The sequence below is a fragment of the Limulus polyphemus genome, unplaced genomic scaffold (assembly GCF_000517525.1).
Source record: "Limulus polyphemus unplaced genomic scaffold, Limulus_polyphemus-2.1.2 Scaffold10066, whole genome shotgun sequence".
NCBI lineage: Eukaryota > Metazoa > Arthropoda > Merostomata > Xiphosura > Limulidae > Limulus > Limulus polyphemus.
In genome coordinates this window covers 6,020-19,431 of record NW_013675676.1, presented here as the reverse complement: position 1 = coordinate 19,431, position 13,412 = coordinate 6,020, and the positions used below count along the sequence as shown (strand labels likewise).

Genomic DNA, 13,412 nt, shown 5'->3' with positions numbered 1-13,412 from the left:
CTTTATTCCAGGGTTTAGTCCAATAAAGTCTTTATTCCAGGGTTTAGTCCAATAAAGTCTTTATTCCAGGGTTTAGTCCAATAAAGTCTTTATTTCAGGGTTTAGTCCAATAAAGTCTTTATTCCAGGGTTTAGTCCAATAAAGTCTTTATTCCAGGGTTTAGTCCAATAAAGTCTTTACATTAAAACTCTGAAATTATCTTAACCACATATTATAGAAAATATTTTATTTATTTGTTGTTTTTCGATATTCGCACGAAGCTATAAAAGGGCTACATGCACTAGCCGCCCCTAGTTTTGATCTTATAAACTAGAGCAAAGGCAGCTAATCAACAGCACCAGCCGCCAACTCTTGAAATACTCTGATCGAGTTGGGGAATTTGATTGTCACTCAAGTGCGGAGTAAAAATTTTAGGGAGGGGACGCGAGCCATGGATTCCACGGATTAACAGTCCACCGTGATAGGCACTTGGCCACACCCGACTATATCTACCCATTATTTTTAGTACTCCCCCTGGTGATGGAATTAAATATCACGGGTTATTTATGATCAGGAGATGTTGACAATTGGTGAAGCTTGAGTGGTTATTGGTTTACTAGTTGAATAAGTGATGTTTACAGCTAAAACAGAAGACGTTTAGAATATTTAAAAATGTTAAACAACGTGCGCATTTTCCTGCTAAACCAATATATTTTTTAATTCTCTGATTAAATCAATCATTTGTATCTTATTTAAATAAATGTTATAGACATTTTGATTGAGTACAAATTAACCCAAGAAACAGAGAATAAATAATATTATTTAATTACATGTTACAGCTTTTAACAGTAAGGAAGAATATTTTTTAGAACAGGTACGACGTTTCGATTACTGGTGAGATCATTTTCAAGTACACGTGATTGAGAATAATCGTACCAGTAATCGAAACGTCGTACCTATTTTAAGAATATTTTTCCTTACTGTTAAAAGCTGTAACTTGTAATCAAATAATACATAAAACCAGTAAGTAAACTCAAAACGAAACTATTAATAAATAATCAAAATTTTTTAAAGTTAAATAAAAAAAAACAGAAGGTGGCGCAAGTTTACTTAATGACGTCACGAAGAAGGTTTATTAGTAACGAGTAAATGTTTACCTTTACTTAACAAACACGAACTGATGAGATGATATTGAAAAGAAACAGTTTCCATATTCCGTTCTATAACTGACAGTAGATAAGGTTATGGAATGTTCATGAAAAGACTGTTCTCAGCTTTTTAATTATCTTCAAGTAGTGTCGGTCTCAAATCACTGCTGTTTCGAATATTCCTTTGATTTTGTGAATTAAGTCCACTACAAACGCAGTGGAGTGAAACGTTTCTTTGTTTTCCCGGAGTAATATCCGAACAAATCGCAGTGGTTTCAAAAGTTTGGTCTCCGTGAAGTGATATCCGTGTGGTTTCAAATGTTTCTTGGCCACAATAACTTGTCTTGGTGACCGAGAATCTCTCCTTGGAGTATCTCCTGAAAAGAAACGTTATTTTGAGAGTCTTATAAGAGCCACACATTTTGTTTCAAGCTATACACTAGAATATATAACTTATCACACTAGTAATTCTGGATTGCATGGGAAAAAAGGCTTACGTGTGTAATCCATCGCACCATGACAGTATAGCGACGATAAGATATACATATATATAAATATGTCTGTTTAATTTTGTACAAATCTACTCCGGGACTATCTACAACAGTCGTCCCTAATTTGGATGTGACAGAAGGAAGGCAGTTAATCAACAACACCCACCACCAACTCTTGGTATACTTCTTACCAACGAATATTTGGATCGATCGTTACATTACAGCGCCCTCTATACGGCTGAAAGGGTGAGGGGATTAGAACCCACAGATTGCGAGTTGAGTGCCCTAACCACCAAACAAATATAATTGTAACACGAACCATTAAAAGTGTTCCATAAATCACTGCTGTAAAAAATACAGGTATTACATTGTCTTCCTCCCTCATATATCCATCGTGTGTGGGGGGGACAAGTAGCTTCTGAAACGTGCTACCAGCAGAGACATCTAGGTTTGTTTTTAAGTATAAAAATATAACTTTTCCCTATTTCGTCAATAAGCTTAGATATCATTTATAGCATTAATAATACTTGAAAAATATAGAGAATCTTAGATAGGAAGATACGTGAACATCTTCCAAATGAAGAATAATAAAACTGATAAACCGTTTATACGTCACATTTTGTAAAGTATAATTATTTAATGACAACTTTGGGTTAACACTTTATATTACTCTGGGGTACTTGAAGGGGACACTTCAGGGGGATCAATCTCCATTCACTGTAAAATATAAACTTAAGAAATGTGGAAATTGAAAGTTCAGGGATAACTAAGCATTCAATCAAACACCATAGAAACAACAACAAGTTTATTTGACGAGGTTCCATATATATATATATATATAGAAGTATATACTTTATTTTGTATGATATATATATCTGTTTTTCTTGTATCTCCCAAACAAATATTGGGTAATATCCTCAAGTTTTCTATACTATTTTTCTGTATTATATTAATAGAGAACCTGACTACTAAAGGCTGTTCACCATCAGTAATCTGGACATCTTTGTGTCATATTTTTGTGACATAGAGAAGGAAAGAAAATAGTTTGCTTTCATTATAATTCAGCACTAGACACACCATTTCCATGTTGACTTGTTTCTTAGGAATCAAAACCTCTTTACAGAATACTTGTTTTTATTATAAAGTCATATTTTTTACGAACCAAACGAGCTGTGTTTTTTCTACTTTATGTTTTTATGGATACTTTAACGTTATTGTCTACAAAAAAATGTTAAAACGTAAAAAAAATACAGGAATTAGATGGGAGAGAAGATGCCTTTTAAAAATTTACGAATTTTATTAAAGTTTAACATTTCGCTGTTTCTGATATCAAAGTATATTTCCTTTATATTAAACCGATGACTCTCAAATGTTGACTGAACATGACTCTTAAATGTTGACTGAACATGACTCTCAAATGTTGACTGAACATGACTCTCAAATGTTGACTGAACATGACTCTCAAATGTTGACTGAACATCTGGAGAATCAGTAATATTATTTTTATCATAACCCTGACATCATTGGAAACGAATTACGTTGTTTAACCTGAACTTACGAACCAGTGAGGTTTAGAACACTGGAATGAATTATATAAAAAAATATGGTTGTACACTTCCTTCGTGATCGAATAATAATGAATAAGGAGGAAATGCCAAATAATTTTCATAAAATTACATAATTCAATTGATAGTGTAAAAAAATAGAAAAACAAATAATAACAAGAACACAGAAGCAAAATGACTGGTAGATCTTGGAAGCACTTTTTATGTGTTGAATAAACAAAAAATTAGGCCATTTCAAACAAGGGTTCTTTATTGGCATTACTTATACACTTGTAAATGCCTTCAAGACAGAAGGATCGATATCTGTAGTTTGTTTTCCATGTTTAAAACCAATCTGTTAACCCTAATTGTCTTACTTCTACGTATACGTATTCTGTGTTCTGAAGGCTCACACTTTACGCTTAAACTGTCTATAAATGTTCTAAGAATAACTTTTAAGGTCAAGCTGTGAAAACGATCATTTTAATCTAATCAATCTAAAAATATAACATCTTTTTCTGTCTAGTTTTTAAAGATATATGGAACAAATATCAAATCAGTTTAGTTATTTAAGAGAGAAGAAGCTTATTACATTATTGGGATTACGGCCGAAAACATCGATAGCAGAGAGAGTACCGAATTGACTAAACGCAGTATTCTAATTATTGTAAGTTTTTATTTTCTGACATCGTATGCTCTTAGTTACACCAATTAGCTTTACTGGATTTATCGTTAGTTCTTATCTATGTAGTTAGTTTAGTTTTAGCAGAAGTTATTGATAATCTTGAAAAACTCAATCTGTCTTTTTTTGTTTGTGTTTTTTTTTCTCATTACATGAACCTCTACACTTTGTATACAGCTGTGCACATGAAGAAATTTTCACACACGGAACAATGAAATATTCAACATACACAATTGAAGCATTAACCTCAATCTTTGCGACTTCTAACGCTATTTCATTTTTCCCTTTTGATAATCTTGGCAGCTTATTACCGACAGATGGCGATTTTAAAATTGCTGAGAAGAAAAAGAAAATCTGTTAGAGGACAGCCATGTTTATTTAAAATTAGAGAGAAAAATATAATAATTGATTTCTTCTCAGTTTGGTTATCTATTATAAACGTGAGACGACAGATAGTGTTGACAGAGTGAAAGTTTACCTGACAGGAAATTGGTCAGTATGACAGCTATAAAAGGTAATTTTTTTTTGGCGTCACTAAATTTCAAAGTTAACAAACTGAAGTCACATATATTACAGTACATACGTGTTGGCAATAAGAGCATGTGATGTCTACTTAAAGTATATACACAATTAGGATTGGCCTAAATCAATCAAGCTGGCCGAGCCTCGTGGGTTATTATTGGGATTACTGCCAACAACGTCGCTAACAACGAGGATACCCAATTCATGAAATAATTCATTTTAATCATTATAAGTAAAAACATTATATTTAAATAGATTTCTTAATTACTGGGCTGATCCGCGGAGGTAAGTTTCTTTGATCAGATGTTTATAATAACACTGTCGACTTTTTAAACATTCTATGAAAAACACCCACCACAGACACGACGCAGCGTAAATATGTCCTGTCCTACACGACATAAGACTGTTCACAAAGTCTTATTACACATGAATCGATTCTTGGCACAATTGAATCGGAACTGTTCGGAGCAAAGAAAGAAATTATCATCCACGTAAACAATTCTGGTTTCAGCCACGTCAGCGGCCCTCGAATTCTGTCTATAATGACTCTCGACGTGAGTCCAGAGTGTCGCCAGAAGAAATACTGCTTCTCTTCGATGTGTAAAACGTTCCAGCTCTTTTGCAGGGTCCACATAGTTTCGATTGAGATTATTTAGCTAAATATTTATGTGATGATCAAAGAAGAAAAATGTTTTTATCTCGTCATCTTTCCACGCCAGGTGTTGTTTACAAATTTCCGCTCCTATTTTGAACTTAGAAGATGTGGTTGGTTGGTTGTTGTTAAGCTCACAGCTACACAATGGGCTATCTGTGGATGCCGAATCAGAAATATATTAATAATAAAAACTAACATTAATCCTGTATTACATGTCATCATGAAATCACGACGGAGCAAATTCCATTGTACACACAGTAAGTGAGTTAAGTAATCACCATAGGAACACGGAGAGAAAAAATCTCGTGCAGAAAGTGTAATCTCATCGTAAAGTAATCACCATAGGAACAGGAAGAGAGAAAATCTCGTGCAGAAACGATGACATAACACTTTCTGCACGAGCTTTTCTCTCTTCCTGTTCCTATGTTGATTACTTTACGATGAGATTACACACGAGATCTTCTCTCTTCGTGTTCCTATGGTGATTACTTTACGATGAGATTACACTTTCTGCACGAGATCTTCTCTCTTCCTGTTCCTATGGTGATTACTTTATGATGAGATTACACTTTCTGCACGAGATTTTCTCTCTTCCTGTTCCTATGGTGATTACTTTACGATGAGATTACACTTTCTGCACGAGATTTGCTCTCTCCGTGTTCCTATGGTGATTACTTTAGCAGAAAGTGTGATGTCATCGTATTTTCAGTATTTTCTAAGTCTGAGTTAACATATTTGTACGTTTCATTCTATATCGATACGGACTGTTATTTTAATTAAGTCCATTCCTTCAGATAGAGGGCGTGATCAAGGAAAAACTAATTGATGAGTGTTTGTTATTTTATTTTACAATTTCAGGTATGTCTGTTAATAGACTTAATAATAATATCAGAAAACATATCAAAATTGTTGCTACTATATTTCGACATTTTTGTCAAATATTTCTAGATGTTTTTGATTACGTAAAATATTAAATAGTTGACTAGCTAAATAAGACGAAGAGTAAATATGGCCCTTCACTCTCTTATTAAACACAAAATTTGGAGAAAACAAATCACAACTTGGCCACAAATAAACTTAAATATGGCCTGCACTCTCTTACTAAACACGAGATTTGGAGAAAACAAATCTCAACTTGGCCACAACTAAACTTAGACCAAATATAATTTGTAAAAACTGTTTGTTTTAGGATATTCACGTGCAGCTACTAAGGGATATCTGTGCAGCTAGTTAAGATCACATACCGCCAACTCTTTGGGTACTCTTGTCTAACCATATAGTGGTATTTGACTGTAAAAATAATGACGGTAACATTATTACAAAAGTGACACATCAAGGATCAAACCTTGGATTATCCAATCAGCAGCCCGGAATGCTAAACTAGGTTTTAAATATTCTATTGTAGTTTTATACAATTCAAGATAAATTTATGTCATTTTTGGTAATTAAATCATTAAAAATATTACATGATTGAATATATAATAACCGTGTTCTATCTTCAACTGTATATATGTATAATGAACAGTTAAATGTCAGATTATTCCTCAACTGTCTTTGAAAGATTAGTCAGGTAGGTGTGGAAAGAGAAAAATAATCCAATATCGTTAGCAATCTTCTTCAAGACTTTCGTGATATTTTTATAAATGTAAAATGTTTACTTTAACATGTTTTACTCCAAAGGATAACCCTAAACTTACTTTCAAATCATTGTAACATTTCTGTATAGTGTTGGAATGGGGTTAGACTAACCCCATTCCAACACTATCTAACCCCATTCCAACACTAATAGTGTTGTAATGGAGTTATATAGTGTTGTAATGGGGTTAGGGTCAAGTCTACACTTTCTTATGAATAAAATAAGGGCCCGGCATGGCCAGGTGGATAAGGCGCTCGACTCACAATCTGAGGGTCGCGGGTTCGAATCCGCATCCCACCAAACATGCTCGCCCTTTCAGCCGTGGGGGCGTTACAATGTGACGGTCAATCCCACTATTCGTTGGTAAAAGAGTAGCCCAACAGTTGGCGGTGGGTGGTGATGACTAGCTGCCTTCCCTCTAGTCTTACACTGCTAAATTAGGGACGGCTAGCGCAGATAGCCCTCGTGTAGCTTTGCGCGAAATTCCAAAACAAACAAAAATGAATAAAATAACAGAATTCTGTGAACGTTCTGTTAATTTTGACTGATGTAGCCATGAGTGAAAGTTGGAGAGTGAAAATATTAGTTTTGGGTTTTATGTGTGTCTTATGTTTTTCTATTGTAAAACGAAACATTTCGGAACTTATTTCCATATATATTCGTGAAGTACGTTTGTCAATGTCAGTGTGGTATTCTGAGACTCCAAATAAAAGAAATCCCACTTCATATCTTTTCAACTCCTAATCTTCTCGACAGAATTTCTTCTGTTTTTTATTTAGTTATTAAGACAAAGTCTCTTTTTTTATTTTCATTTGAAATTCGGATATTCGAATTGTTAAAGCAATTTCCATTCCAGTGAACATTAACAAATGTCACATACCAGAAGCCAAGAACTGAACAACACGAATTCTTCGGTAGCAAACACTTGGAAAGGGTAAGAAAAGAGAGGAATGCCAAGTTACGTTAGCCATTATGAATTCACATCAATGTAAAACGTGATAATTTTATTCTACATTGAACATTCTCGTTAGTGAGCTATCAGTCAACAGTTTTCTTTCTTAACCACTCATTTAATAAAAAAAAGCTACATATGAGTTTTCTACCGCCATCTTGAGAGTTCTAATTTTACCCCCTCAATATAGATACTAACTCTATTACAGGTCAGTCGTCATTTGGACATTACTATTTTTAAAATTAAGGACGGCTAGTGAACATAGTCCTTGGACATTACTGTTTTTTAAATTAAGGACTGCTAGTACACATTGTCCTTGGACATTACTGTTTTTTAAATTAAGGACGACTAATGCACATAGTCTTTGGACATTACTGTTTTTAAAATTAAGGACGGCACATAGTCCTTGGACATTACTGTTTTTAAAATTAAGGACGGCTAGTACACATGGTCCTTGGACATTAGTGTTTTTAAAATTAAGGACGACTAATGCACATAGTCCTTGGACATTACTGTTTTTAAAATTAAGGACGGCACATAGTCCTCGGACATTACTGTTTTTAAAATTAAGGACGGCTAGTACACATAGTCCTTGCACATTACTGTTCTTTTGTCCTTCCAGGTTCCCCCGTGGTTAATTACGGACTTATAACGCGTCTATTGAGGATTCCTTCTTGTTTAAAGTAAATACATCATACTATTTCTATTTTGCACCAATAGATGTAGCCACTTTATTAAGTATGTTGGTTGTTTCAGAGTAAAGCTTCATTGGGCTACTTGCTGTGTGTCCACCACGGGGAATCGAACCACGAATCTTAGCGTTGTGAGTCTGTAAACTTACCGCTGTCCACCTAGGAAACATTTTTCATCAAGGCACTTCGCAGTGTTTGAGACGTAGGTTAAGGTCAAATTAAACCTAATGATCACCGTGTCTGTTTTCTGTCTGTGTTTAATAATAGAATCCCTCATCTAACAACATTGATCTACAAGTTTAAAAAACAAACTGTTGTTCTCAAAAACTGAGTGGTTTCAGAGTCATTCAATGTTTACCGTTGATTTTATGTAGAATTTAATATCATACCTTCCGTTGTCTCAGTGGATAAACTTGACGACTTATAACGCCCCCCACCCCCAGTGACACAGCGGACTTACAACGCTAGAATCCAGGTTTCGATACCCGTGGTGGGGCAGAGCACAGATAGCCCATTGTGTAGCATTGTGCTTAATTACAAATAAACAGTAAACAAACTTATAACGCCTACAAATAGGGTTCGATCCCTGCGATGGGCACAGCGCAGAGATCACATGGTGCAGCTTTGTGCTTAGAAACACAACAAACAGACAATTCAATATCAAATGAGCGAATGAAACATCAAGACCACTATTTGAACTGCGGAAACCAATTCTAAAAAAAAAAAGTTTACTCCCTCTAGCGGTGCTGAATATTATTTTCTAAATAATAAATAAAACATTCCCATTAAATCAGAACTAAATAATAAATCCAAACACAAAATCGCCATAGCTGCTAAGTAAATCCCCCCAAAAAAATCGTTATTATAACGAATGCGATGTTAGGGTTAGATTAAAAGAGTTAGGCTGTTTACATGATCGCAGACCAGAAACATGGTTAACGTAATGCCATGTGGATATTTTAATCAACAAATTGATGAGCCAGTCTACAAACTTGAACATTGAAAAAAAAAAGGAGAAGCTTTTTTCAAATTCACGTTGTTTCAATTAGGCTAAATCCACGATTCAATTTTAAAAGAAAAAAAGTCAAATGGTTCTTCCAAACAAAATCGAGAAAAAAAAAAGAAGCAGAAAATGACTTTTTAATGTCTTTTACTACTAACCCTCGATTTCCATTATATTCAAATAAGGAGAGGAGGGGGGCGGTGGGTAGTTGACTGCTTTATTTTGTTTTCTTAAGCCTGATTAATAATGGCTGTGCATTTGAAATGGATATTGAAGCCGTATTCTAACTTCAATTCAACATCAATATATTACACACTGTGAACGAATCTCCCGAGAGACGATCTGAGCTTTGTGGTAAATTTTTCAATTTTGTTTGACCCTATACGAAGAATTGTAAGAAATATTTATTGTGTTGTTGGAAAAATAAATATGTTGTTTTATAGTTTACATGATTATTTAGATATGTTGCCTTATAGTTTACATGATTATCTAGATATGTTGCCTTATAGTTTACATGATTATTTAGATATGTTGCCTTATAGTTTACATGATCATTTAGATATGTTGCCTTATAGTTTACATGATCATTTAGATATGTTGCCTTATAGTTTACATGATTATTTAGATATGTTGCCTTATAGTTTACATGATTATTTAGATATGTTGCCTTATAGTTTACATGATTAATTTAGATATGTTGCCTTATAGTTTACATGATCATTTAGATATGTTGCCTTATAGTTTACATGATTATTTAGATATGTTGCCTTATAGTTTACATGATTATTTAGATATGTTGCCTTATAGTTTACATGATTAATTTAGATATGTTGTTTTATAGTTTACATGATTATTTAAATATGTTGCCTTATAGTTTACATGATTAATTTAGATATGTTGCCTTATAGTTTACATGATTATTTAGATATGTTGCCTTATAGTTTACATGATTAATTTAGATATGTTGCCTTATAGTTTACATGATTAATTTAGATATGTTGCCTTATAGTTCACATGATTATTTAGATATGTTGTTTTATAGTTTACATGATTAATTTAGATATGTTGCCTTATAGTTTACATGATTATCTAGATATGTTGCCTTATAGTTTACATGATTAATTTAGATGTGTTGCCTTATAGTTTACATGATTATTTAGATATGTTGATTTATAGTTTACATGATTATTTAGATATGTTGCCTTATAGTTTGCATGATTATCTAGATATGTTGCCTTATAGTTTACATGATTAATTTAGATATGTTGCCTTATAGTTTACATGATTATTTAGATATGTTGCCTTATAGTTTGCATGATTATCTAGATATGTTGCCTTATAGTTTACATGATTAATTTAGATATGTTGCCTTATAGTTTACATGATTATTTAGATATGTTGCCTTATAGTTTACATGATTATTTAGATATGTTGCCTTATAGTTTGCACGATTATTTAGATATGTTGCCTTATAGTTTACATGATTATTTAGATACTAGCAGAGACCCGCAAACCGTTGCTGTCAAATTAGTATTTTTATTGCAAGAGTATTTCTTTAAATACAAGACTTATAGAATAATACAAACAAAATGTAATCGCAGACACCGAAATGTATAAGTCCACTTGTATGTAGGTCGTACTTTATAGAACCTTAACTAATTTTAGGCCTAAGTCGATAAGTCGTTTTTTTACATTAGCTTAGTTAGGACTAAACTATACCGTACTTGATACTATCTATAAATAAACTCATACTGTTATTCTATGACTTAACATCAAACCTTTTTCAAAACTTCAAACTTTTAATGTTATTATACTAAATGGTTAATAAAGAACATTCATATCCATTTTTTTGCTATTCCTTTATTCATAGAGCAGTTGTAGTGGCTTGTTCGTTGAGATTTCCAGCTCTCTGGCGCAGGCAGGCGCTTGCACTTCTTTTCTGTGTAAAATTCTTACTGCGCATGCTTATAAGGCTTACGGACAGCAGAATTATAGTATGGCAAGATTTCGGTGCCTGCGATTAGAATTATTTTGTATTATTCTAGAAATCCTGTATTTAAAGAAGTACTGTTACAATAATGATAATAATCTGAGCACATATGTCTCTGCTAGTCTATAATAATAATACTTAGTTTTCGTCTGTCATTATAATGCGCGCGCATCTTACTATCTAAATATGCATGCGCACACACGTCATTTCCATAACAGACACACGGACAAGCGTATTATTCTAAGTATATATTGTCTTATAATTTACATGATTATTTACATACATATGTTTTTATTATTACATGATTATCTAAATAGTCTAGTACTGTAATATCGCCTGTATTGTGTGTTTTCCTGCTAGACCTAGCTGTAATATCGCCTGTATTGTGTTTTCCTGCTGGACCTAGCTGTAATATCGCCCGTATTGTGTGTTTTCCTGCTAGACCTAGATGTAATATCGCCTGTATTGTGGGTTTTCCTGCTAGACGTAGCTGTAATATCGCCTGTATTGTGTGTTTTCCTGCTGGACCTAGCTGTAACATTGCCTGTATTGTGTGTTTTCCTGCTGGACCTAGCTGTAATATCGCCTGTATTGTGGGTTTTCCTGCTAGATCTAGCTGTAATATCGCCTGTATTGTGGGTTTTCCTGCTGGACCTAGCTGTTTTACGTATTTTTATTTAGTGCCTTTCAGTTGCTATAGTCTCCAGTTACTGCAGGTTTTGTTGACATTTTTTAGTGATCAATGTTTTACGTGTTAAAACGGACAAATACTTATATGGCCTTTTTTCTTGCAAAAAATTTAAATCCAACGGAGCAAACTTTGGACTAAAGAGGTCACGTGAAATATCGAAACTAATATACATATCAATTTGTCCTGTTAGTGTCGATTTAAACTTCCTCGTAATTTACTTTACACGGTACACGGTATTGAGTATTCACCGATTATCATGTAAGGCTTTTTTTAGCTCAAAGCCACAAAAAAAGGGCTATTTTAGATATGTCCTTTACAGGTATTGAACTCCAATTTGTAACGTATGAGACCTCAGTAAATGAGCATGCGAGTAAAATATATATATACATATATGAGTATATATAATGATACATTTTATAATTAGTGAAGTAATTAGTTTAGTTTTCTGCTATTTTGTAATGATGAAATAAGTAGGAATTTTAAAACTTTTAATACATCCAATAATTAATACCTTTTGGTTCTTTCTGTTTTATCTGTAATGTAAAAACTGTCATAAATTTAGATCTGGGCCAGTCCAAACCCACTTACTCCGTTGTTACTACGTTCTGAAATTTATGTGAAGTTTAAATGTTTAATTCTCTATTTGCATAGCCATCAAATAAAGTCTGTTTCTGTTCTCTAAAATTTGGTTGTGAAATCAGAGACACCTGAGATGATCAATTTCAAAATTACTCCGCTGATTGTGAAATAACTACAGATTATAAGGTTTCATCAGAAGTATAGGATCCTAGTGAGAATTCGATCCTTCTCTCCGCTCGTTCAGCAATTGTTCTTTTGTTACATCGGAAAGACAAAGGATGTGAACCTTAAGTTAGGCTCGTTACGACTCAACACGTGTATTAAAGAATGGAACAGAAACTAGGCTCCATGACCTCAATACATTTTTTACACACGTTTATGATTTGAAAATCGTGATAGATCAATTCAGAGAAATATATGCTGAAAAAGAATCTGTAGCCTTACGTAAGTTAAGTAAAAGAAATTAGGTTTATGACGTTTCTCTGGTATTTATTCTTGAAACCATGAGCTTTAAATGATAGTTATAGAACAGGAACTACTATACCAATCCAAGATCTGATGAAACACGTTGAATAAGGTTATGGGAAAAAAAAAACGCACGTGATAATAAGATGAAACAGAAACGTAGCTAGAAAAGCCTAATGTAGATGTGATACCAGTTTCACGTTTTATATATTACGTCACGACAAGAGTTTCACGAGAAACAGCATTATAAGATTGGTCAGCTAAAAAATCAAGTACGTAAAGAATAACAACAAATTAGAAAAAAAACAACCTGTGTAGCTTTGTGTTAAGATAACAACAACATTTGGTTTTATGAAGTTTAGGGGGGGGGGGGAGTTAAACAC

At 33.4% G+C, this 13,412-nt stretch overlaps 1 long non-coding RNA gene across 2 annotated transcripts in view; it reads right to left on the bottom strand.

Moving 5' to 3' along the window:
- Window positions 1-1,129: 1,129 nt before the first annotated feature.
- Window positions 1,130-13,412, bottom strand: part of LOC111083554 — a 17,766-nt gene continuing 5,483 nt past the window's right edge. For both annotated transcript variants that reach the window (XR_002609104.1, XR_002609103.1), the window contains exons 2-3: window positions 4,722-5,174; window positions 1,130-1,504 (exon numbers count right to left, since the gene is read on the bottom strand). This is a non-coding gene — a long non-coding RNA (uncharacterized LOC111083554). The remainder of the gene's footprint in view (window positions 1,505-4,721; window positions 5,175-13,412) is intronic.